This window comes from Lynx rufus, unplaced genomic scaffold, assembly GCF_022079265.1.
Source record: "Lynx rufus isolate CCGP_SWC_20201006 ecotype Redwood Valley unplaced genomic scaffold, mLynRuf1.p SCAF_3, whole genome shotgun sequence".
NCBI lineage: Eukaryota > Metazoa > Chordata > Mammalia > Carnivora > Felidae > Lynx > Lynx rufus.
In genome coordinates, this window is record NW_025814845.1 from 65,165,826 (window position 1) to 65,193,095 (window position 27,270).

The 27,270-nt window shown below is 41.3% G+C and overlaps 1 protein-coding gene across 1 annotated transcript in view; it reads right to left on the minus strand.

Moving 5' to 3' along the window:
- COQ2 (coenzyme Q2, polyprenyltransferase) overlaps positions 1-27,270 on the minus strand; it is a 74,924-nt gene that overhangs the window by 23,699 nt on the left and 23,955 nt on the right. The window lies entirely within an intron of this gene.

Below are 27,270 nucleotides of genomic sequence, written 5' to 3' on the forward strand. Positions count from 1 at the left end.
GGTTTTTAGTCAGATTCTTATTAAATCTCTTAATTTAAAACTCACTGTATTTATAAGTTTGATTTATTAGATTTGTATTCATTATTTAGATTCCCAGGAAAGCTTTAATATTAATCAAATTGTTATATACTTATGAGGAAAATAAAATATCAGATTTATAAATGTACCTTAAAAGGTGTTAGGGAGTTTATGTAATAACATTTATAAATGGCACCAAATAATATTTAAAGACCTTCAAAGTCATTTTTAAAATTTGTTATATTTATAAAAGAACAATAAGAATTCTAAGTTGAACTTAAAACCTTAAAGTAAGCTAAGTTTTTATTTTATTTTTTTAATATTTTTTTTCAACGTTTATTTATTTTTGGGACAGAGAGAGACAGAGCATGAACGGGGGAGGGACAGAGAGAGGGAGACACAGAATCGGAAACAGGCTCCAGGCTCTGAGCCATCAGCCCAGAGCCCGACGCGGGGCTCGAACTCACGGACCGTGAGATCGTGACCTGGCTGAAGTCGGACGCTTAACCGACTGCGCCACCCAGGCGCCCCTAAGCTAAGTTTTTAAATTGCAACACCAATACATTAAATATTAATTTTTAAAACTGAAGTAACTTCTGGGGCACCTGGATGGCTCAGTCGGTTGAGCGTCCAACTCTTGATTTCAGCTCAGGTCATGATCTCACGGTTTGTGAGATGGAGCCCTAGTCAGACTCTGTGCTGACAGCGTGGAGCTTGCTTGGGACTCTCTCTCTCTTTCCCTCTCTCTCTCTCTCTCTCTCTGCCCATCCCCCCCCCCATAAATATAAATAAATAAATAAATAAAGTGTCTCTAAACTGTAGCCACCACAAACTCCGGTCTTAAAAACAAACATATAAAAACAAAAAACTAAAGTAACCCCTGAATAATCTTTTTCTTTTTTTAAAAATTTTTATTTTATTTTAATATGAAATTTATTGTCAAATTGGTTTCCATACAACACCCAGTGCTCATCCCAAAAGGTACCCTCCTCACCGCCCTCCCCGCCCTCCCACCCCCCATCAACCCTCAGTTTGTTCTCAGTTTTTAAGAGTCTCTTATGTTTTGGCTCCCTCCCTCTCTAACCTTTTTTTTTTTCCCTTCGTCTCCCCCACGGTCTTCTATTAAGTTTCTCAGGATCCACATAAGAGTGAATAATCTTTTTCTATGCACAAAAGCTAACCTCAAGGGCATCAAAAGACTCACACTGACAATTTATACTTGAGGTCTGTGGCTCCTGGATAATGTGCACAGCATTGCATGCTGGAACAGGAGGGGCCGGGTATAACGGGTTAAACTGCGCTCAAAGGAAGAAAAACGCAGCCTTCCTTCTTGTAATTATTCTCTTGTTCTGAAAGTCCCATTTCCTCTCTGATGGGGAAGTGGGATGGTGGAATGAGGGCAGATCACCGAACATAAACTTTCCAATTCGTGATAACCAAAGACAACTTTTGAGTTACCCAATATTTTCTGTGTTAGGTGCTCGGTCTTTCAGGTATTTTCCTCTCTCCCCTATCCCTTAGCCAAGATGGCGTCTGGGAGGGGAAACGTTTGGGCATCCACATGGCATTTGGTGAAGTGATGACTGGTCCAAATCAGGATTTTGTTTTGCCCAGTGGGCCCTTACTAGGCTCTGGTTGCACTGCTGTATCCCATTTAGACCAGGATATTGGTCCCTGCTCTTGCTGAATCCTCTTGGCATCCAGTGGCAATCTGGCATTGACTTGGGTCTCTGCAGGTTCACTAGGCCTTTCTACTTTTGATGGCACACAGGAGGCACCCTACAAAAGGACACCTCCCATTGTCTCAGGGAGCCCTTCCAGACTCTGCTTCTGAGCTACTCTCTTTGTTCTGCTTATCTCCTACTCCAGACATTTCCCTCGGGATTAAGTTCTCCTGCCCTTGAACCATGTCCTGTGTATCAGACTGAGAGGTGCCTTATTGGTCAGTAGGTCTTAAGTCTTCCTTTGCTCCTGCCCCAGAGTCCGGGGCCAACCCTTCTTATTCCAAGCAGAGTCCCTGGCCTGGCTCTGCAGAAATAAAATATATCATATCTATGAATGTCCTGCATTGCTTAAGAATTCACAAAACAGCATTTGACAAAGATGTAATAAAAATTGTTAGGATCTATGAAAGTTATAGGGTATTAATTCTTTTAAAATAAAAATGCTAACTTTCTTCCTGATAAAATTAAAACAAAAACAAACACTTAAATGTGAAATAATTTGGAAGAGACGTTTACCTATAGATCAGAGCCACTATTAGCCAAATCATGCCTCTATGAAAATTAGAGAGGAGCTGTTGCCTCTGAGGAGGATTGCAGCCTTATTAAGCAGGGCTCCCACGTTGGCAAAGGAGGTGGAGTCCACGCTAAATTCAGTTCCCACTCAGCCTTCAGCTGGTTGCCCCTAGGCAAAACATCCTGCCCAACAGTACACTGTGGCCTGATGAAAATGATGTCTCAGAGCAGAGTTTTATTAACTGTCTGCCTTTGGGCAAACACCTCAGCCCTTAAGACTTTTCTATGTTTCATATAACAAAGTGGAGCACTCATTACTGACCTCAAAGGCCCTTTTTATCTAAAAAATACCATGTTCTAAGCGTCAGCAATTTTTTTTAAGTGGAAATCTTCTCAGAAAGCAGAGGAAGTAAGTACCAAACGCTAGCCACAAGAAGGAACTGATTGGAGAAGTAGGAGTGATATGAACTCACAGGAAAAAAGTGATCCGGTTCTTCTAGGGTTCATGGTAGTCAGCAAGAATTGGGCGTGATCAGATACATGTCCTAGACTTCGGTGAGACAGATTTGAAATTTTTTGATAAATGTGAGGAGTCCCTGAACAGATACCCGGAAAGGGAAGATGACAAGTGTCCGGAAGAAGTGCTTCAAAATTAAATTCTAAATCTTGTAAACAAGGATGATGTTGGGTAGGAAGAAAAAGGAGAGTTATCTAAAGAGGCATGCTTGGCAGCCTAGCTCTCTAGAAAACTCAGATATCAAAGAACATTTGCAAAAGATGGAAAAGGATTAATTTCAACTGGCCCTGAACTGAAAGGCAATTGTCAGGAAACTCGATCCTTAGAATGATGTGATACTTGTGAAAAATTTCAAAGGCAATAAAAAGGACTTACAAATCAAACTTATTGAGATATAATTTATATACAATAAAACACATACATTTAAGTGGGCAGTGTGATGAGCTTTGACAAGTGTATACAGCCGTCAAAATACAGAACATGTGCAATGAACTGAAAGTTCCCAGTGCCCTATTGCACTCAGTCCTCCCCCAGGCTTCCTGGGAGACCACTGATCTGGTTTCTATCACTATAGATTAGTTTTGCTTATTCCAGAATTTCCTGTACATAGAATTATACTGTCTGCATGCCCCCCTTTGTTTTCTTAGCATAATTGTGGAAAGAACTAAGAACAAAGAAAGGTTTTGCCCTTGGGGCTGAGGATTTGGAGTTCATCAAAAATGAAGAAATGTGGACTTCCTTTATATTGGGCTAGGATGCTCTGAGATGAAGGAGGACTTTTGAGGCCATGTGTGTAAAGCCCATGGACCTTAAAATTGAAGCCTCATAAAACTTCATCAGCCTCTGGCTGCTGCCCAACAAACTTCCACCATTTCCCCATTGATAAGACGGAGGGAGGAGTTGGTAAGAGATTATTTAAAAACAGTATGGTACCACCAAGGCCAGCTGTTGATAGCTGGTTTCAGAGTTTTGACCATAGATATCACATAAGGAAGAGACAGCCTCTAATCTAGTAGATTTTCAAGAGGAGCTGACTTGTTTTTTTTTGTTTGTTATTTTTAAAGTAGGCTCCATGCCCAGCATGGAAGTCTGGCCTTGAAGTCACGGCCCTCAGCTCAAGACCTGAGCTGAGACAGAGAGTCAGACGCTTAATCAAGTGAGCCACCCAGGCGCCCCATCAAGAGGAGGTGAATGTTCTTGCTATTTGACCAAACCAATTGCAATTGAATGCAGATACATTTTGCTGTGCGTGTCCCCTAAGAAATTGGAAAGAAGCTTCCCATCTTGTCCCCTGCCCTGAGTACAAAGACACTTAGAGTTAAGAAATCCAAAGTATCTCAACTGGGAATGATGGCTCAGGTAACAAAGGTTCTAGGACCTCACTTAATGGATTTCAAGGCAAGAACCAAAGCTAATGTCTTGTATGGTGGAGCAGTGTTCCCATGGGACACCTGGCTCTGATCCCAGGACTGCAAGCCTCACATAGGATTTGCCGCTAAGAAAGCCAAGGAAATATCCTAGGACAAAGTCCAAGAAATTCTGAATATTCTAAGGCATTAGAATTTCACAAGAGAGGACTTTCCTCAGACGAGAAAAATAAACAGTTAACAAATAAGAAGTCGCCAAAGTGTCATTCCTATTTTCTTAACTTTTCAAGTTTGTTTTGAGATCAGGAGACTTGGAGTCCTTATCTCACTGTGTCCCCTAATTTGAAGAGTGTGATTAATTAAGGTGTCAATCAGGACATGGTGAACCATCTTGAGATACCTGAATATTTTGCCATCATGGAAACCCACAGCTACCTCTGGACTAATTATTGGGAGGGAATTGTGAGAGAGGATAATGGGAAAAAAGAATCTCTAAGGCATCATCTTTGGGTAGAAAGAATTTCTTCAATAAGAACTTACATGTGTATATGTATGTTTGGCATGGAAAATACTTTTTTTTCTGTAACCCCATTTTTAGTATTAGTTTCTTGTGAAGAGTTTCCTAGAAACAAGGTGGGGATTTTACTAGATTACGATTTGAGGACTATCTTATTTTGTGATGCTTTGAAAGATTGTCCCCTACTTGGTCAATTTTGCCATTAAGACCTCTATGTCTTATTTCCTTTCCTTGTTCCCACAATAAAGATGGGATTTCTGTATCATTAACTATCTTCCCAGCACACAAATGTCTAAAAAAGAAAGCTTTCTCGGGAAACAACAACAACAACAACAAAAGAAAAGCTAGACTAGGAAATAGGAGCTTTGATTGTCAGTAGGTGCAATGACAGAGAAAATATAAACATGGCTGCTGCTCCCAAGGAGTTTATAATTAGAATTGTAATGCATATTGAGAGTTATCAAGCTTAAGAGTGTACTAATTAGCAGAAACAGAATATTATTCACTTTCTTTCAAAATTATAAGTCCTATTAATGTTAACCAATTGCCAGATTTTAGTTACCACTTCTAAGAAAGCATTGGCATTACCACAATTAATTTATTCTAATAGCAATGTTAAGTGTTGGATTGTCACAGACTATGAGTCTAGAGTTCTCTCTTGTCCAGCAAGAGAGCAGATGCAGAACTGAATACAAGAGAGGCTAACGTCTGGGAGGAGACAAGAACCTGGAGCAGGGGTTTTTTCTCCATATTTATTGAGTTCACAAGCTATTACCCATGTGGTGAACGTGAAGAAAACATGATCTTACACACATGAACATGGAGAAAAAGTCAGACAGTAATCATTAAGTTGTGTGTAAGAAGCGAAGGGTCTGGGGGGGGTGGCAAGTGGAGTTTGTGATCAAAGTACAGTAGTATATTGGTGTCAGATGGAAAGTACTCATGATCCCACTACAATATCTTGCTAGCTAACCTTGGGTGTTTTTGCCTCGTGGTGGAGGCTTTCTGCCCTAAGCTTTTCCTTAACCCATTTATGTAAGTAGCACCTATTTCTGCACATTGGATAAGTTTATTTGGTAATGAGAAGAGATTGAGATGCAAACATTTAAGTTGGCATCTGCACCATTGGAAATGATATGAATGTAAAGATTCAACAAGATGAAGGGACTATTTTTTAAATTTATGTACACCTGACACAAACTGAGATTAACATATGTAACCTGTCTGCCAACCTTATCCTCCCTCCAAACTCATCTTGGAAAGGGGCGATCATCTAAAATTCAGCTATTTGCAGACAAATTTTCTTGGGAATGTAACAGTAACTGAGGTCATTCTTTTACTATAAGGTTTAGAAGAACCAAATCTAAAGTATGTGATAAATCCCATGCAAACTATTAAATCTTAGAAAATGTAGGCTTTTGTTTTAGGTAGCTTGAAATAGCAGAAACAAACTTATTTTTATAGTCTATTTTTGATATGTATACTTAAATGTTTAAATTTATAAGAACTGTTTCCAGGGGCGCCTGGGTGGCGCAGTCGGTTAAGCGTCCGACTTCAGCCAGGTCACGATCTCGCGGTCCGGGAGTTCGAGCCCCGCGTCAGGCTCTGGGCTGATGGCTCAGAGCCTGGAGCCTGTTTCCGATTCTGTGTCTCCCTCTTTCTCTGCCCCTCCCCCATTCATGCTCTGTCTCTCTCTGTCCCCAAAATAAATAAACGTTGAAAAAAAAAATTAAAAAAAAAAAGAACTGTTTCCAAAGAGATAAATTCATAGAAACTTTATTTATTTATTTATTTATTTATTGAGAGAGTGTGTATGTATGAGTGTGGGTGAGGGGCAGAGAGAGAGAGAGAGAGAGAGAATCTTAAGCAGGTTTCACACCCAGCATGGAGCCAGTCGCAGGGCTTGATCTCATAACTGTGAGATCATGACCTGAGCTGAAATCAAGAGTTGGACACTTAACCGACTGAGCTACCCAGGTGCCCCACAGAAACTTTATTATTGACTTAGTTTTAAATATGATCTTTAGTAATTTTTTAGATTTTAATATATGTTTTTATTTTCTCAAGTATTAATGTTTATTTTTGAGAGAGAGAGTGACAGAGCATGAGTGGGGGAGGGGCAGAGAGAGAGAGAGAGGGAGACACAGAATCCTGTGTCCAGGATGTCCACCAATGTCACCAAGACATCCAGCAGACAGACTCTAGGAAGGTATTTAAAACCAGCTTTCAGAACCTGGGCTCAGAGGCAGATACCCAAGTGGGGGGCGCTTGTTGCAAATGACAACTGTCGTCTCATAATAAAATGAATATTGGATTTCTCCTCACATTGGACTCCTTTTTTTAGATGTTTCTCACAACATGGAAGCCAGGTAAGCGACCGTGATGAGCTTTGTACGTCATTCGTGGAGCTGGTAAACAGGGATGACAAAAGTCAGCTTTGCAGTTTCAAAAGCCTCCGAATATCCTCTCTGTTTTGAGTTTATCATCATCATTAAGGTTAATTATCTCTAGACCAAGTTATTATACAGGCCAGTCTGCAGTGGAACAGGCGGGAGATGGTTTAAATTCACTACGTTCTCTAGAGAAGAATGGCAAATTTGGTTGTTGCTGTTGTTGTTGTTGTTGCTGTACCAAATGTGGTTTTATTGATTCAACAAATTTGTTTAAAAGAAATACGTTGAGGGGCGCCTGGGTGGCTCAGTCAGTTTAGCCTCCGACTTTGGCTCAGGTCATGGTCTTGGGGTTTGGTTTGTGAGTTCAAGCTCCACATTGGGCTCCCTGCTGTCAGCGCAGAACCCACTTTGGATCCTCTGTCCCCTTCTTTCTGCCCCTCCCCTGCTCGCACCAGCTAGGGTGAAGAATCAGACTTCAAGCACCAGAAGATGGTTGTACAATTATTATACATCAGTGAGAGGTTACGTTGTTCCTAAGAGGAAAAAGATGGGAAAAAAGGGGAAGAGACAGAGGATGTAAAGTAGAGAGGCAAGAAAATGCTGCAATACAGGACAGTCGGGTCTCTATCTGTGGGTTAGGGTAGGGGCGTGACGGGCTCTGACTGGCCCTGGAGAGATGGCTGTGCACTTCCATCAGTGACATCATGTGGAAAGCTCAAAATAACCCAAGGTTGAAGTATTTATACCACAGAAATCAGTAAATGCTACAAATCAAGGCTCACCAACTTCACCCATCCTCCAAGTGTTTGTTAGAACACTTCTGGGTCTGGGGTAGGAGTATAAATAGAAGCCAACATAACATATGTCTAAGTATTTAAGAGTTGTAAGTCAGGGGCGCCTGGGTGGCTTGGTCAGTTAAGCGTCCGACTTCGACTCAGGTCATGATCTCACGGTCAGTGAGTTCGAGCCCCGCGTCGGGCTCTGTGCTGACAGCTCAGAGCCTGGAGCCTGTTCAGATTCTGTGTCTCCCTCTCTCTCTGACCCTCCCCTGTTCATGCTCTGTTTCTCTCTGTCTCAAAAATAAATAAACGTTAAAAAAAATTAAAAAAAAGAGTTATAAGTCAGGGTTTATTTAACAAAACTGTTAAATAAAATATATGTTACCCTCCTACTTTGACAAGTATACTTTTAGAATGATCTGCAAGTGTAGGTTCCAATTTAGCATCCTCAGACTACTTGGGCTCCATAACAGAATATACAGACCCAGCTGGCTCCCTGTATGAGCCTCCCTAGGTTGTAGGCAGTGCCTCTTCTATTTCTACCCATGGCCCCATCCCACACTGTGAAGGGCCTTGTGTGCACATATAGGGACAGCCTGAGCTGCATATCTAAGCTCTATCTACACCCCCTTCATAAAACATGTGTCTTTGACACCATTGGGGTCTATGAGTGTGTACTGTCCCTGGGCAGCCTGCCCTTGTGAGGACTGAACCAAGAAAGAGGCTGTACAAGTCCTGAGGTAGGCTCAGAACTGTTTGGGCAGATAATCCTGGGTTCTCGGGCACCCGGAACATGATATAGAAGGGAGTGGTGCAGGACCCACGTAGGCATGTCTCCTCAGCTTCACAGACTCCTTGGCCTGTAGGGAGGGTATAGTCAGAAGAGGGCCAGAGTAAGTCTCTCTAAAGCACAGGGTATATAGTGTAGGCTCTCTTCCTGCTACGTCTAAGGAGGTATTGTGCTGGGCATTGCTCAATGGACTCCTCTCTATGGATCTTCCAAATTCTAAGCAAACTGTACACAATTATGAAATGCCTGGGTTGCTAGGTCACCCCCCCCCCCCCACACACACACTAGAAACTGGAGAACAAATGAGTTCTGGGTCCTCGGTTGAGACAGAATGAAATAGAGGCCATATATATAGACACATAGAGCATCAGCAGCTAGAAGTTCCAGCTAACATGAATTGAAAAAAATTATTTTTTTCCACCTGTTCTTGCTTTTTCGGGGACCTCAGTCCACTAACCATCTTCTTCCCTATATCTTCCACCCTAATTCTTCAATGGTCCCTTCCCGTCAGTATTTACATATGTTTAAACTTTTCTCATTTGAACTCAACAACAACAAAACTTCCTTAGACTAGTTCTCTACTGTCAAGTCTTGTCCTATTTCTTTCTGAATACTGAGAGCCAAAATTCTTGAAAAGTTGCCTCTATTTCTTTCTTTAACTCTTACCTTAAATCTGGCTCTTACTGTCATTATGCCATCAAAATTCAGAAGATGTTTTCCAGCCCTTCCTTTGTTTGACTTCTCTCTGGAATCTGGAACGATTAACTGTTCTCTCATTTCCTGATATGCCCCCTCTTTAGCTTCCAGGAACTCATTTTTCTGATTACTTTCTAATACCCTACCACCTCTCCATCTCCATGGCAGCCTCTCTTCCTCCCCCGTGCCTTAAATGCCTGCTGTCTTCAGGGCTCTGCCCCAGCCCCTCTGCTCTTTTCACTCCATTCTGTCTCTAGGGTAATCTCTATATGTGGATGAGTCCCCAGCTTTTATCTTTAGACCAGATCTCTTTCTTTTGATTTCTAAGCCTGAATATTCCACTCTGGGTCCACCTGGAAATCTTGCAGTCACCTGAAACTCAACATATCCAAAACTGAACTCATCTTCTTTCCCCTTCACTTAGCAAATGCCATCCTGTCTCCCAGTTGCTCAAGCCAGAAACCTATTCCTGGTGTCCCCCTCTCTCTCACTGAGCTCAGACTGAGCATGTTGCAAACTGACCTAAATCTAATTGGCTTTCAACAACTGTTAGATTCTCAGTGGCAGATGTTGAAGGTCTTCAATAGTTAAGAGGCTGGTGAGGATTGCATGTTGTTGTGCCTGAAATTTACTTAAAAGTTGGCATGTTACTCTAGTATCAAGCCTCAGACTAAATTCCGCTCCACCTGTCATTTTAGCAAGCAGGCACCCTGTTTCCATAAGCTCAGCTCAATCCGTTAGGTATTGTACTAGCTGAGATAAGGCGAAGCTGATGTAACAGAGACCCAACAATATTATAGTAGTTTAAAGCAACAGTTTAAGGTGAACATTTCAAGTTGGCAGGTGGCTCTACGCCATGCAGTCACTCAGGGACTCAGGTTCCTTCTAAAATGATGCCCCACCATCTTGAGAGACTTTTGTTCTCCGCAGGGCCAAGGTCCTAGCCATCCAAATGGGAAGAAGGGAAGTCTTAGGTCTTAGGGTTTAGTCCCAGAAATCTAGGCACACATTCTTTTACTCACATTCCATCAGACAACATGTAGCCATGTGACCACACCTGTTAGGCAGGCTGTAATGATTGTGTAGCCACACACCTAGGAAGAAGGGCAGAATGGATTTTTTGATGGGCAACCAGCTGTTTCCACCACTGGCACACTGCCAAATTATCTTGTATGAAAAGGTTAATCAAAGCAGATGCGATAACATTGTACAGGCAAGTTCAGCTCACTTACGAGTCAGAATAGGTAGCAGAATCTTCCTTCGGGTCTAGATCAGAAGCAGAGCCAAGAATACCATTATAAAAGAATTGGTCTTCTGGGCTTATAAATTCATATCCTCCTGTACATATAAGGGCAGAGGTACCTTTACAGTATTGCTAGTTGATATACATATCTTAAGTATCACTTGCTTTGCCAATTAAAAATTATCCTATCATTTCTTAAGCTTATTAACAATTAGTCTATTGAAATGGAAAGTGTTGAAACACTTCTAATAGGTCCTCTGGAATATGAAGACCCGATAAAGGCATTTCAAGTATAGCCTGGAGAGTAAATTCCTGATTAAGGGACTTTAAATGCTGAATTACTTTCTCTAGATTAAAACTAACACACACACACACACACACACACACACACACATATATATATATATATGACAACATTGTCCATGCTCTTAATGTATATCGAAAACATTTACACACACACACACACACACACACACACACACACGGGAAATATAGAAGATAAGGTATCACAATAGAGATAGTAATTAGCAGGTAGGGCCCATTCTGTCCAGTTATCAACATAAAAATATTTCTAGAGAGATTGTATAATTCAGGGTCTTATGAAGACAAAGATCTATATGGAAATATGTTGTGTTTCTATACACTAATAATAAAGTAGCAGAAGTAGAAATTTAAAAACAATCCCATTTACAACTGCACCAAAAAATAATAAAATACGTAGGAATAAGTGTAACTAAAAAAAGCAAAAAACCGGGGCACCTGGGTGGCTCAGTCGGTTAAGCGGCCGACTTTGGCTCAGGTCACCATCTCACAGTGCATGAGTTCAAGCCCTGCGTCGGGCTCTGTGCTGACTGCTCAGAGCTTGGAGCCTGTTTCAGATTCTGTGTCTCCCTCTCTCTCTGACCCTCCCCCGTTCATGCTCTTTCTCTGTCTCAAAAATAAATAAATGTTAAAAAAAAAATTTTTAAAGGGCAAAAAACCTGTACTCTAAAAACTATAAAACATTGATGAAAGAAACTGAAGGTGATACAAAAAAATGAAAAGATATTCCATGCTCCTGGATAGGAAGAACAAATATTGTGGAAATGTCCATACTACCCAAACCTATCTACAGATGTAATACAATCCCTATCAAAATGCCAACAGCATTTTCCACAGAATGGAACAAATAATAATAAAATTTGTATGGAACCACAAAAGACCCCTAATAGCCAAAGCAATCTCGAGAAGGAACAAAGCTGGAGGCATCACAATCCCAGATTTCAAGATATGCTATAAAGCTGTAATCAAAACAGTATGGTACTGGCATAAAAGTAGACACATAGATCAAGAGAACAGAGAGCCCAGAAATAAGCCTATGCTTATATGGTTAATTAATTTATGAAAAAGAAGGAAAGAATATTCAAAGGGAAAAGACTTATCTTCAACAAATGATTCTGAGAAAACTGGAGAGCTACATGCAAAAGAATGAAACTGGACCTTCCTTACACCACACACAAAAATAAACTCAAAACGGATTAAAGACCTGAAAGTGAGACCTGAAACTATAAAACTTCTAGAAGAAAACATAGGCAGTAATTTCTTTGGCATTGGCCGTAGAAACATTTTTCTGGATCCATCTTCTCAGGCAAGGGAAACAAAAGCAAAATTAAACTATTGGGACTACACCAAAGTAAAAAGGTTTTGCATAACAAAAGAAACCACTGATGAAAAAACCCAAGGCAACCTACTGAACTGGAGAAGATATTTGCAAATGATATATCCAATAAAAGGTTAATGTCAAAGTATATAAAGAATTTATAGGGGCACCTGAGTGGCTCAGTCTTTTAAGCGTCTGACTTTGGCTCACTCAGGTCATGATTTCACAGCTCATGAGTTCAATCTCCGTATAGGGCTGTTAGCACAGAGCCCACTTCAGATGCTCTGTCCCCTTCTCTCTTTGCCCCTCCTCTGCTCATGTTCTCTCTCTCAAAAATAAATAAACATTAAAAAAAATTTTTTAAATGGACCTGAATAGTCACTTTTCCAAAAAGGACATACAAATGGCCAACAGACACATGAAAATGCTCAACATCACTTATCATCAGGGAAATGCAAATCAAAACCACTATGCAATTATCACCTTACATCAGTCAGAATGGCTAGAGTCAAAAAGATAAGAGATAACAAGTGTTGGCAAGGATGTGGAGAAAAAGGAACCCTCATACACTACTGATGAAAATACAAATTGGTACAGCTACCGTGGAAAACAGTATGGAGGCTCCTCAAAAAGTTAAAAATAGAATTACCATATGATCCAATAATTCCACTATGGGGTATTTATCCAAAGAAAATGAAAACACTAACTTGAAAAAATATATGCACCCTTCTGTTTATTGCAGCATTATTTACAATAGCCAAAATATGGAAGCAACCCAAGTGTCTATCAACAGATGAATGGATAAAAAAGATGTGGTATATAAATACAATGGAATATTACTCAACCATAAAAAAGAATGAGATCTTGCCACTTGCAACAACAGGGATGGACCTAGAGGGTATAATGCTAGGTGAAATAAGTCAGTTAGAGAAAGACAAATACTGTATGATTTCACTCATATGTAGAATTTAAAGAACAAAACAAATGAACAAAGAGAAAGAGATAAACCAAAAAACCAAGACTCCAAAGAACAGAGAACCAACTAGTGGTTACCAGAGGGGAAGGGGGTGGGGGATGGGTGAAATAGGTGAAGGGGATCAAGAGTACACTTGTCATGATAAGCACTGAGAAATGTAGAGAGTTGTTGAATCATTATATTGTCCACTTGAAATGAATATAACACTCTTAATTATACTTCAATTAAAAAAACTGGAAGAAGAAGGAGGAGGAGGAGGAGGAGGAGGAGGAGGAGGAGGAGAATGAATCCACTCCTCGCTTTACACAATTCTAAAGGTCTTTTTGTCAATTTCCAGTTCCTCTCCTCTAAGGAACTGGCCGTAACTGTTAACCTCTGTGGCCAGAGGAATATTTCCGGGATGGCCTGGATCCTCTTTTCATTGTTTTACGCAGTTCTCATTGCAGTTTGGGGATGTCCACTTCCTATTTCTGGATCTTTATTATAAGTAAAAAGTGGTTCTTGCTTTTTTCCTTTAACCCTTACTCAAAATACTCTGCAGCCACTGAGTCCTTCTTGATTCCTTTGTGTGTAATTGTATTATTGCCTCTGAAGGGAAAATCTGACTGATGGTCAAAGCAAGGACTCTGGACCCTGATCACGGGTGGCAAAATCCCAGTGTTGAAATTTACTCCTTGCATGACCTGGTGCCATTACTCAACTCCCTCTTCCACTGTTTCCTACCTGTGAAATCAATTAATAAGTGCATAGTGCTTAGCACTATAAGGGGGTTGGCTACTTACTTTCTCCTGATAGACCTATAGGTTGTGAGACCTTAAATCTTCTCCACATTTTACTTTTATTTTAAGAAGTAAACCAGTAACAAATACTTTATACTTTATCAGTCTTAATATGTCACATGACCTACCTCTCCATTAAGTAGCTGCAGGGTGTAGGTGATGGCTGCTGGGGTTTTTTGAAGTTTAACAGGCTTGAACATGTAATTCTAGCATGAAAGAAAATTGCTTTTTTATTGCCCTTTATCTGTTGTTTGTCTTCTAAATATTTACCTGGTTATTAGTCTTTCTATACGAAGAAATAAAGGGGTAAAAAAAAAAAAAAAGAACTGAAATAATTTTTTAAAGAAAAAAGCCTCAATGGGCAGTTGTTGAAAGAAAGTCTGAAAGTTTCCACGTTGCCTGTGCATTAAGTTTTCCTATATACTATTTGTTCCCCTTAATAGTCGTAGACTTTTACTGGTGTCAAGATATGCTGAAAATTCTGAGGACATTATTTTGAAGTCAAGTTTGTATATGACGGACTTTATGTAATTTGGGCCATGAGGCTGCTTCACATTAACTATTCATTCATTGAGTTTATGGTAAATATTTTACTATCTGATTGGAACCAGTACTAATGCCTAAAAGATATATAAAATTTACAGTGTACTTTATCAAAGAATTACACATAGATTAACATACTTAATTCAATTCTGAATTAGAGCCCAAATCAGGTAAGATCTCAGCAACTCATTTTTCTGTTTTCTTGTATTCCTAGGCAATGCCGCTGTTGGAATCATGGCAGGACAATGGATTAGAAGGATTCTGGTTTGCCTGGGATTTCCCTAGTGGTAGCACAGAAAGTCTCCTATTGCAGGAAATCCCTCAGTCCCAGGTAAATCAGGACCTTTGGTCACCTAGCTAAAGGGTAAGGAGGCCTTGCATGCCAGCCTCAAAAGGTCTGAGTTTATTGGTACAGCAGCACTGTGAACAAATAGGCATCAGGTACTGTCCTCCAAACACAGGTTCCTAGAAGCCTCTTCTCCCGAAGGAGAAAAGAGGAGAAGTAGCCATATTTATTTCCCTCCAAATTGCAAATTTGCCCCCAAGGATCTTGAATGCCGTGTACCTTCCTCAACACTCACATCATGGCAACCTTCAGCTGGACTTACATGTCTTTCAGACCAGGGCTGAGGTTTTTATCACCTTGTGCCCCACACGGAGACAAAAGATAATAAAGGTTAAGAGTAGGGGAACTCAAGCCCCCGCTCTGCCCCTTACTAGCTCAGAATTCCTCTTCCTATGAGGCTCTGGTTAGATCCACCCTGCATTTGAGGACCTCTGAGTCTGCAAATTCACTTGGCTCAAGAAACTGAGTAAAAAAAAAGGCAGTGACTTGCCACTGAAATAACTCAAGCCCGGTTTTGGCTTCCACACTTAGAGTACTCCCTGTAGTGCAGCTCAAGCCGTATGGCAGCTGCCCATCTATTTTGATCACTTAGCTGCTGCCAAGATGTTTACGAGCCAAAGCATTCTGATTACTGATATGTCCCTGCACCCTTTGTGATAAATATGGCCACACACCTTGCCTTTGGCTATCAAATGCTGCCAGTTGGCCTTTGATACTCTGGGATCCCATCATCCCCGGTGAAATCCCCAACCCCTCCTCATGATGACACCTCCTACAGTCACGGCTCGCCTATAGAAAGAGAGCAACGGCAGAGCTTTTCAGGGATGCAGGTGCCTCAGTGAAGGGAGTTGTCTTCCAGGCATTTTCCCAGAACACAGATGGGAGGTGGATGTGCAGGTTGTATACCATAAATCCAGTCCAACATTCCTAACTCTCGAGGGCTTTGCCTGGCCTCCTCTACATCATGCCAGGAAACTCTTAGTAAGTGCACTCCTACCAGTGAATTTGGCCTGACTCGGCATTATATTCCATACTTCTTGTTCTCATATTTTTAACATGAACTCCCACATACGTTCCTCGGGTTTTTGAAGCTATATATTAGAAAAATATGGCCGTTCTTTCGGCATGTAAACTATTTCTTCCTGGGTCAGAGTGTGTACCGGGCCTGTTGGATACACTGAGATTTAACTCTAGTTATGCATCTAGTCATAATAGGAGGTGGTTGGGCTGGGCCTTGAGGAGAATGGAGTTGAAGATCGCTTTCAAGAAGTCTGCCCCAGATGAGGTTTTCACAGGTTAGGCAAAGGAAGATTAGTTTGCTTGGACTTAGTTTGCAAGCTGCTTCCATAGGAGAGAGGCTCAGAAACTGTAAATGCAACCATTGTCTTAATTCAGCAACCCACGCAATTAAATTTTGTTAGTTTTCAGCAATATCAGCCCTCTGAGTAAAAAGAAAAGATTATTTTAGGGCCGTCAGGGAAGTTTTCTGGTTCTCCACCTGTGACTTGAGCTGAGAGCTCAAAGAGTCGAGTTTGTCATTTTCTGAGTATTCAAGTGCACTCCCAAAACTCGATCTCACACCACACTCCTTAGAGCCGTCAATTGCTACAACAGTCAAATGCGATGACCGCTTGGGATCCTAAGACACGCTTCAGTTTGCATTTCATCACAATTAAACACAGGTGATAGTAGGCCTGTGAGGTCCCAGCATGCCAGGGATCACTAGCTTCCCATCTCCCATTGGCAACAAGCTCAGCACTGTGCTATAACCAAAAGGCATGACCAAGCCAACCCCCACATCCCACCTTTACAGGTCTACCTCCTGGGGCTGTGCCCAGTGCCAATTCTGTGTCAGTCAGACTGTACCGGGAGAGTCCAAGCAATATTCGACTAGGGAAAAGTTTACTATAAAGAATTATTCATTATAACAGGGTGATCACTATCAGGAATAAGGAGAACGCTAAAGAATGCCCTAGGGAGGAAAGTACCCAAAGAAGACACCAACTTGGAAGGAGTCCCTCTCCTGGAGCTGGGACTCAAACCTGGTTGGGGAGTGGTTTCAGCCCACTAGATGGTGGCCAAGTTGCTGGGTGGCCCTTGGCCGAAGCTGATCTATAGATAGTGGAGAAGCAGGGAAAACCCTTCTGGAGGGTAGGAGAGCTGGACTGGCAAGCAGGAAACATCCTCTGGGGTACATGTGGATAAGGCTGACAAACCACTCCAGAGTGCAGGAAAATGGAGGCTGGTGGACGGGACTGTGCAGGATTTAGGCCATCACGAGCCCATTTTCCAGCTGAGAGTCTTGAAGCCTAATGTCAGGATGGTTGCAGCTCGGTGGTCGCTGCGATGGGGCTGACAGCTTGCTTTAATGTGCACTCTGGTTCAAGGCTGATGCTCTTGCTGTTCTTTCTTCCTGGAACCTTGTTGCTCGGGCTTTCCCCATCACATCAAGCCTCTGTCCAGCTGCCTCTCAGAATTTGTTCCCTGGCACTCTATCAAACAGCCTGTGTTCCCTGTAACTCTTTCCCTTTATCAAGCCTTGTATTTTTCTTCATGAAAACTTACCACTATGCCAAAATATATTACTTTAAATAGCATAGTTATTTATTTATTTACCTATGCACATTTATTTAATGATTCACTCATTCACCAGCTCTAGGAAGGAAGGGACACATCTTGTTTGTTGAGGCATCTTCAAAACCTAGAACAGTTCATGGTATGGAATAGGTATCCGATAGACATTGATTATGTGAATGACTGTAGGTGTCAGAAAAGGGGTAGTTCTTCTGCAATATAAGGCCATATGCAGACAGACCTATAGCCATAGAATTTTAACCCTTAACTGAATTAGCACAGCAACGAAGTGTTTGCACTTCGGTTATTCTCACCCCAACTTGATGAAAATGAGTTCCATTTGCTTTGTGTGTGGTATAATTAATATACAGTAAAATTTACTTGTGTGTGTGTGTGTACAGCTCTCTGAGTTTTGACAAATATATACAATTTTGTAAAATCATTGCAATCAGGGTATAAAACAGGGGTGCCCAGGTGGCTCAGTTCGTTGAGCATCCGACTCTTGATTTTGGCTCGGGTCATGATCCCAGGGTCATGGGATCAACTTCCAAGTCAGGTTCCATGCTGGGTGTGGAGTCTGTTAAAGATTCTCTCTCCCTCTTCCTCTGCCCCACTCACCCACTCTCTCTCAAGTAAAATAAATAAATAAATAAAAATTTAAAAAAAGATATAAAACAGCTTCATCATTTCCCAAATTTCCTTGTGCTCTTTTGTGTTTAACCTTTCCCTGAACTCCAGTTACTGGCAACCACTGCTCTGTCTTCTGTCCCAACAGTTTTGCCTTTTCCAGAATGTTCTAAAACTGGAATTCTACAGTTCATTGCTTTTGGAGCCTTGGCTTCTTTCACTTAGCATTTGAAATCCACGCATGTGACTGCATGTATCATCAGTTCGTTCCGTATTATTGCTGATACACACACATACACACAGCACAGCACAGTTTGCTAACCTTTCACTAATTGAAGGACATTTGATTTTTTCCAACTTGAGCGATTATGGATCAAGTTACTATTAACATTCATGTACTGGTTTTTGTGTGAACCTAAGTTTTATTTCCTCTTGGGTAAATACGTGGGTGTGGGATTGCAGGGTCATATGGTCAATGCATAGTTAACTATAAGAAACTTTTTTTTTTAATTTATTTTTTAAATTTGCATCCAAGTTAGTTAGCATATAGTGCAACAATGATTTCAGGAGTAGATTCCTTAGTGCCCCTTACCCATTTAGCTCATCCCTCCCCCCCACAACCCCTCCAGCAACCCTCTGTTTGTTCTCCATATTTAAGAGTCTCTTATGTTTTGTCCCCATCCCTGTTTTTATTGGACTGTTTTCCAAAGTGACCACACAATTTTGCCTTTCTACCCGCATTTTCACTACCACTTTTTATAATGTAGCATGGCTATGGAAATAAGATCAGAAATGTGACCTTTTTGTTCTGCTTGATTTGTCCCTATTTCAAGGCTTTACACTTGTGGTTCCTTCTTTCTAGGACAGATTTACATGTGTTTTTGTAACTTTCATTGACTTTTGACTCTAGACAAGGGCCTGTCTACACACATAATAAAGACCAGCCAGAAACAAAATGAAGAAAACCAGAAACATGAATGGGGAAAAATTATAAAGCCAGATATCTTTTTCCTAGATTCTTCTGCATATCCTGAGACCACAACAATTTTCAATGAATAATTAGTTTGTGCTAAAAACTTTCTCATTGGTAACATGTTTTAAAGTGAATTTAAAATATTTATAGAGTATTTAGTTTTAGTACTAAAATACTGATCGCAGGTAGAAACTCACTCTTGATTCTAAAGTGTTAATGTTGTCCTTATCTATCTTGGAGGAAGTAACATAAACCAAAAGCAATCTGTGTTTATGAGGCATTCCCGAAACACGGCCTGACCTTGGATACCAGTAATTCTCTCCCAGATACAGTTTCATATTTTTGTGGCCTAAGTATAGAGGAAGTAAGAGTCATGATAACTTACTTTCATTACATTGCTCAATGATGCCTAAGGAAAAAGTTAAATAATAACCTTAATTTTTAAAAGAAGATTCTTAGAGTTTCAAACCAAGGAAAACAAATCCAATTAGCATTTGCATTGTTACTTTTGATTTCTTTACACTGAACTTACACTTTATTAGTGAGTAGACTATCCCCTTGAAAATTCATCCATCATCTTAACAAGTTCTTCATTTTGTGTTCCACACTCCCCATTGCCAATAAACCAAAACCATTTAAGAAGCTCAGGCTTAGGAACTGAATGTAAAACTGTTCTCCTAAAATAGCACCTTGAAATCAGCTGTCTCTTAAGTAGTTCTTCCTACATGTCTTTTAAAAAGAGAGAGAGTTTGGACAGGAAAGCAAACCTGAAAATGCCTGCAAATGGAGACAATATTTAATGAACACATCCTGCGCTATTAAAAGCTTCACATATATGATTCATTCAACAAATATTTAGTGAGCACTTACTCTGTGCTAGGCACTACTCCAGACTTTGGAGATAAAGTATTGATCAAGACAGAAAACATCTGTGCCCTCACGGAAATTAGATTCTAGATGATGAGGTCAGACAAGAAAGAAGTAAAAACAAATTATATTGTATGTCCCGCTATGGAGAAAAGTAAAGCAGAAAAAGAGAAAGGGACATCTGTCTATGGAGAGTGTGAGGTTTTAGAGAGGGGAGACAAGGTTTCACTGAGATGATGCTATGTGGGCAAAGACTGCAGACTGCAGGAGGGGGAGGGCAGCCTGGATGGAAACGGGGAGAAGCCCCTTCGTGGGAAGGACAGTGATGCGAGGGAAGGCTGGAGCCGCTCTACAAGGCAGAGAGGGATGGGGTGGCAGAGTCAGGAGGTAACAGGTGGCTGGGGCAGACGGGCCCTGAGGGCCATGCATAGGACTTTGGCCTTACACTGACAGAACTTGGGAGCCACTGAGAGGTTCTGAGTGGAGGCATGGCAGGTGCTGGCTTATGTTTTAACAGGATCCCCCTGGCTCTTGTGGTGAGAACAGAATGCAAGGGGCAACAGAAGACCAGTTAGGAAGTGCTAATCCGGGGACAGAGGGTGGTACAGTTGGTAAAGGGGAGGTGCTAAGAAAGGTGGGGTTCTGCATACCTTCTGAAGACGGAGCCAAGAGGCTCTTCTAACATCTTGGATATGGAATGTGAGAGAAAGGGAGGAGTCGTGGACTAACCCAAGGTTCTGGCCAGATCAACGGGAAGCATGGATGCCACTACTGAGATGGAGTGAAGGGTGGGAGGAGGTGTGAGGGGGAAGGTGGGGAGTTCAAACAGGTTAGGCTAGAGGTGCCTCTTTGGCATTCAAAGAGAAATATCAAGTAGGCAGTTCAGTATCCAGTTCCCCCCAGTTCAAGTTCAAGGGGGGAGTTTAAGCCAGACTTAGTTGGGATTAATAAACATATAGACTGCATTTAGTCCCGAGACTGGAGTTTATTTTCTCGCGCAACCCTCACACTGCCACCGTGAGGTAGATATTATTTTAATCCTCATTTTAGATATTAAAGAAATTGAAGCCAGAAAAGTGGAAATATTTTGTTCCAAGTCATACAGTTAGAGACCATATGAACTTAAATGGTCATTCTTGGAGTGCCCAGGTGGCTCAGTCAGGTAAGCCATAGAGTATTGATTTTGGTTCAGGTTGTGATCTCAGGGTTCCCGGGATTGAGCCCCTGAAGGGCTCTCTATGCTGGGCATGGAGCTGCTTGTGATTCTCTCTCTCTCTCTCTCTCTCTCTCTCTCTCTCTCTGTGCCTCCCCTGCTTGCTCACTCGCTCTCTCTCTCTCTCACAAAATAAATAACCTTAAAAAAAAAAAAAGCTCATTCTTACCTCAATTCTCATCTGACAATAACTTGTGACTATAAGTAAATTATTTCTCCAGGCCTTAGCTTCCTCACAAACAAAATTAGGGGATAAACAGTTTTCAGATGGGACTGTGTGAGAATTAATTTCGAGGCTCCCGAGAAGTCCAGTGGGGGCTTTTTTCAACAAGAAAGGGGTGCTCAGAAGGGAGGATTCAGATATCTCCATCCTCTGCTTTCATCTGGGTTCATACATTGGGGCCATATGTAAGATTGTACTTGAAAAATGTACTTCTGCTGCCTGTTTCACAGCAGTTAGAGAAACCCACTCGTCTCGGTGGTCTCTATGACCCCTACCTGCTGCAATAGTTCCATTTCTTCACCCGAGAAGCAGTCAGTGCCTGCTCATGCTGTTCTAGTCACTGTGCTCTCTGCTCTTACGATTCTAGCTCAACGTTGAGAGTGAAGGAAAGCTGGGGAGCGTTTCCTATTTTCTGATTAAAGTGTCAATAGATGAGGAGGAATAACTGAATATCTCTATATCTAAGTGGAACAATGCACTATCTTGCCTTGTAATTGGCAGGGATTCAAAAATTGTGTCTTAGTGTTGGCCAGACTCTGAGGAAAGAGGCCCCCATGTACCGCATTTAAAAATATAGACCCTTTCTTAAAAATGTGCACACCACCATGCCTCACCCTCTACCCCCACCCTACACTCCCTGGAAATACGCACACAGAGCTATTCTGCTTCTAGGAAGTTATCCTATGGAAGTAACCAGAGATGTGCCCAAAGATATGACTCTATTCGCAGCACTAGTGTTTGTGAGGGAGGAAAAAAAGTAAAAATCCTATGTAATCAATAATAGGATTAATTAATAATAGTACATACATATGATAACCTATGCAACCAATAAACGCTCATATTTTGAAAGGTTTAGTGACATGGGAAAATATTAAGTAAAAATAGATTTTGAAAAAGAAGTGCAATGTGACTCCAATTTTATTAAAAATATGTCTATATGCCTATTAAAAATCTAGAAGAGTATCAGTCTGGTAATAGTGCATACCTTTGGACAATGAGGTTAAGCCACCAATTTTATTTTTTTGTGCTTTTCTGTGGGAAGTATTGCTAGACTTCCCACAACGTACATGTTACGTTTGCATTAGGAAAAAAGTGCAGTAAATATTATTTTAAAAAGAAGGAAAGAAAGCTATGGGCAACATTTTATTTCATGCCTTTTATCAATTTTTCCCGAGGACAAGAAGATGGTGTTGCTATTTCCCGTCATATGTTTCTGATAATGAGGAAGGTGTGGTGATTCATTGCCCAACATTACAAGAAGACTTTGGACATCATTGGTTAAGAAACTATGTTGGCTTCACAGGGAGATGAGGAAGTGGCTGTTCTACAGTGTGACTTACTGGTAGCCTTTAAAAGCGTGTCTCAACTTCGGTACTCTGTTGGGGTTTATTTTCTTTGTTAGAATTATAACTCTGCTGCAGATGTGGGCAAGGATTATCACTTAAAGGAAGACATGGAAGTCTGAAACTGCAGTTACAGACCTTCCGTTAGTACACAATCTCATCCTTTATTTTGGAAAGAAGTTACTAAAATAATGATAATCTTCTTTCCTTTGTTTTTATAGGGGTTACAAATAGGTTGCATTGAAGTCTATTTTTTAAAAGTAAATATTAAAAAGTGAAAATAATACTGGAAGAACTGTTAACATTCATAGATTAGCTTGAAACATGAAATTTAGGACAAGTGCCCCCCTAATTATATTATAAAGCATAATAACTTATTAACCCATGACATAGCTTTCTATCTGCTTCTTAGGCCTTCATTGGATATATATTTCTACATAGTTCTAATCATGTGTACATGAAAATGTGTTTTTTTTTTTAATTTTTTTTCAACGTTTATTTATTTTTGGGACAGAGAGAGACAGAGCATGAACGGGGGAGGGGCAGAGAGAGAGGGAGACACAGAATCGGAAACAGGCTCCAGGCTCTGAGCCATCAGCCCAGAGCCCGATGCGGGGCTCGAACTCATGGACCGCGAGATCGTGACCTGGCTGAAGTCGGACGCTTAACCGACTGCGCCACCCAGGCGCCCCGAAAATGTGTATTTTTATTATGGTGTCTCACATGGTGATTTTTTCATATGTTGTTGAATGGCATTAATAATTTTTTTTTAAGTTTATTTTGAGAGAGAGAAAGAGTGCATGTCCACAAGCAGGAGAGGAGCAGAGAGAGAAGAGAGAGAAGCCTAAGCAGGCTCTGTGCTGTCAGTGCAGAGCCTGACATGGGGCTCAATCTCACGAACCATGAGATCGTGACGTGAACCCAAATCAAGAGTCAGTTGCTTAACTGAGTCACCCAGCCTCCCTGGCATGAATAATTTCTAATTGTTGTACCTAACACTAGGTCTTGGAAGTACTCAAATATTAGCACAGTAGCACTGCGTAATGTATAGAATCGTTGAATCAACTGTGTTATACACCTAAAACTAATACAACGTTGTATGTCAACTCTATTTCAATAATAAAAATGAAAAAAAGTTAGTAGACTAATGTATGATAAATTACAAATACTTATTGAGTGCTTACAGTATGGTGTGTTGGGGCTACTTTAGTGACTAAGACAAAGTCCCAGTTGCCATGGAATCTATATTCTAGTAGATGGAGACTGATGATTTCCATGAGAAGGGTAGCCCCGATTGAGGGACTGAACCCACAGAGAGATCACTAACTGACTCAAGTTCATCCAACTGGCAGGCAGAGATTCTAACCCATACAAGCTATTTCCTGGACTTGCATTCTTAGCAATTGTCCCACTGGTACCAACCAAGTGCTCTGGCAGGTCAGAAGACAGGTCAGTCAGAGCTGGAATAGTTGTTACATTAGTTTACTTTTGCCTCTATAACAAATTACCATGAACTTAGTGACTTAAAACAACACAAATTTACAATCTTACAATTCCAGGGGTCAGAAGTTCAAACTCTGTTTCACTGGATAGGAGTCAAGGTGTCAGTTGGGTTGGTTCCCTAGAGTCTCTGAGGGGAGACTCTGCATCCTTGTCTCTTTCAGCTTCTAAGAGCTGCATTCCTTGGCTCATGACTCACCCTTACTTCACTCTAACTTCCTACTTCCGTTGTTTGACCTTCTTGCCTTGTGATTACGGTGCGCCCACCTAGATAACCAGGATAACCGCCCTCTCTCAAGATTCTTCTTAATCACATCTGCAAAGCCCCTTTAGTATATAGTACATATATATACATATAAGTACACATACTATACACATACATATATAGTATATATACTATACAGTTAGTATAGAAGGTAACATATAAACTGGTTCTGGAGATTAGGACATGGACACTGGAAGATTTATTCAGCCTACCACTGTTGTGATTGCTCTAAGGGCTAAAATATGTGCTTTAGGACAAGAAGGTAGGATTGGGTAGAAAAGGAAGAGCTTTCAGGTGAACTGCATTTGAAGAGTTGTCTTTTCCATGCTAGGCTTAGTACCAGGGCTTTGTATTGTTTGCTAGGGCTGCTGTAACAAAATACCACGGATTGAATGGCTTAAAAAAGAAGTTTATTTTCTCAGTTCTGGATGCCAGAAGTCTGAGATCGAGGTGTGGGCAAGGTTGGTTTTTTTCTGAGGCCTCTCTCCTTGACTTGTTAAGTGGCCATCTTCTCTCTGTGCCTTCACAGTCATCTCTGTGTGCGAGTATCAATGTTTTCAGACTTCCTCTTATAAGGACACCAGTCACAATGGATTAGGGCCTACTCTAATGCCTCATTTTAACCTAATAACCTCTTTATTGACCTCATCACCAAACACGGTTACATTCCAAGTTATTGGGGGATAGGACTTCGATATATGAATCTGGGGCAATACAATTCAGTCCGTAATAGGCTTTAACATATATGCCAATTGTTCCACGCTCTACAACTGCCCAGTTTGGGCAGGTGAGAATGTAGCGGCAGAGGGCAGGTCATCACTTGCCTGAGGTCTCCAGCTGGCAAATACTGCAGGGAGGATTCATGCACGGGCCTGCCTGCTCCAGAGGCCAAGCCCTCGTCATGGACCAGCTTCCAGGACAGTGGCAATGGCAGAGCTGGGCAGGCGAGCGTGGCCTGTGGATAGCGAAGAGTGGGTGAGAGTGTGTTGATTTGGGGGAGATAGTAGGGTGTGACCTGTGGAAGGCTTTACAATCTGGAAGAGGCATAGAGCGATCTCGCAAAGTCCAGGAAAAGGAGAGCTAGCACTTGTGATGTGTTATTTCTTGCTTCTGTATTTTCTATAGAATAGAAATTTTCTATAGCTCGTATCCCACGTCTACCCTCACCATAAACTCATACTAGGTAACTGTTCAGTTTACAAAGTCCTTTCACATGTCTTTCTGTTTACAACCTCACAACGATTTTGCAGCAGAAAATTAGGGCAAGCACCTTCTCCACTGAATGAATCTCCCAAAATAAGACTGGTAATTTCACTATCTGAAGTTACAGTACCTGCCATGGCCAAGCGGGAGACAGACACCCTGGCACTAGATCACTAGATGGAGGACAGCTGCACTTCCTTCCAATGCTGAATTGCTTGAAGTCCATGATTTTAGAGGCTAATAATCTACTTCCTCTGCCCCCTCCCCCACCCCAATCTGCTCCTTACTTATTTTTTTTTTAATTTTTTTTTTCAACGTTTATTTATTTTTGGGACAGAGAGAGACAGAGCATGAACGGGGGAGGGGCAGAGAGAGAGGGAGACACAGAATCGGAAACAGGCTCCAGGCTCCGAGCCATCAGCCCAGAGCCTGATGCGGGGCTCGAACTCACGGACCGCGAGATCGTGACCTGGCTGAAGTCGGACGCTTAACCGACTGCGCCACCCAGGCGCCCCTGCTCCTTACTTATTAATACTACTTTTTCAGCTTTATACCTGGGAGAAGAAAGAAGAGATGAGATGAAAAGGAACCAAAATAACTCTGTTAAGTTTAAGCAGCTTTTCTGAGAGCAAGGCAATCTATGAATTTTAAGCTATATTCTCCTGTTCCTATTTATCATAAATGACTGCAGTTTTGCCGATTTTAGGATTTGTCCCATGTTCACTTTCATCAACCAACTTAGGAAAATAAAATCAAAACACGTTGTACTTACCCTCTGTTAATTGGATCAGCGCTAATGGGTTAAGATTCTAAGCATTTTAAAATATAGATTGATCTGCAAATTATGTAGCTAGTCCAGAACAGATTACATAGACTTTGGCAAATCATACAGCCAGTTCTCAACAGAACTATTGCCCCTTTTAGACACTGGAGCTTTTTCCTGCATGCAAAAGGCATTCTGCTTTAAGGTTTCCTTTAGGGTACAATGTAGGGGATGCCACACCAGGCCTCTTTGTGCTAAGCACCGATCCCCATTGGCCAGGCTCCTCCACCATTTATCCTCACCAACATTCTTCTAGAGCCCATGCATGGGAAAAGGCATTCAGAAATCAACATTTTTTTTCTATGAGAACTGGTATATTTTTAAGAGGCATAACCCTTTTCTTTTTTTTTTTTTTTAAATTTTTTTTTCAACATTTTTTATTTATTTTTGGGACAGAGAGAGACAGAGCATGAACGGGGGAGGGGCAGAGAGAGAGGGAGACACAGAATCGGAAACAGGCTCCAGGCTCTGAGCCATCAGCCCAGAGCCCGACGCGGGGCTCGAACTCACAGACCGCGAGATCGTGACCTGGCTGAAGTCGGATGCTTAACCGACTGCGCCACCCAGGCGCCCCGGCATAACCCTTTTCTAAGCTCAATTTTTTCCATTTCTCATTTCTTTCAATATTGAAGACATCCCTCCATCTGTTTATATTCCATATTTCTATTATTGCATTTTTTAGAAAAATTGTGTAAAAATGAACAAAACCCAGAAATCAACAGATTTAAAGCTTATCTATTCAGATGCAAATCATAGGAGCTAATCATACTTCCCTAAAAGTAGGGTACATTTCTATTCTCCCCTTCAACTCACTGTTGC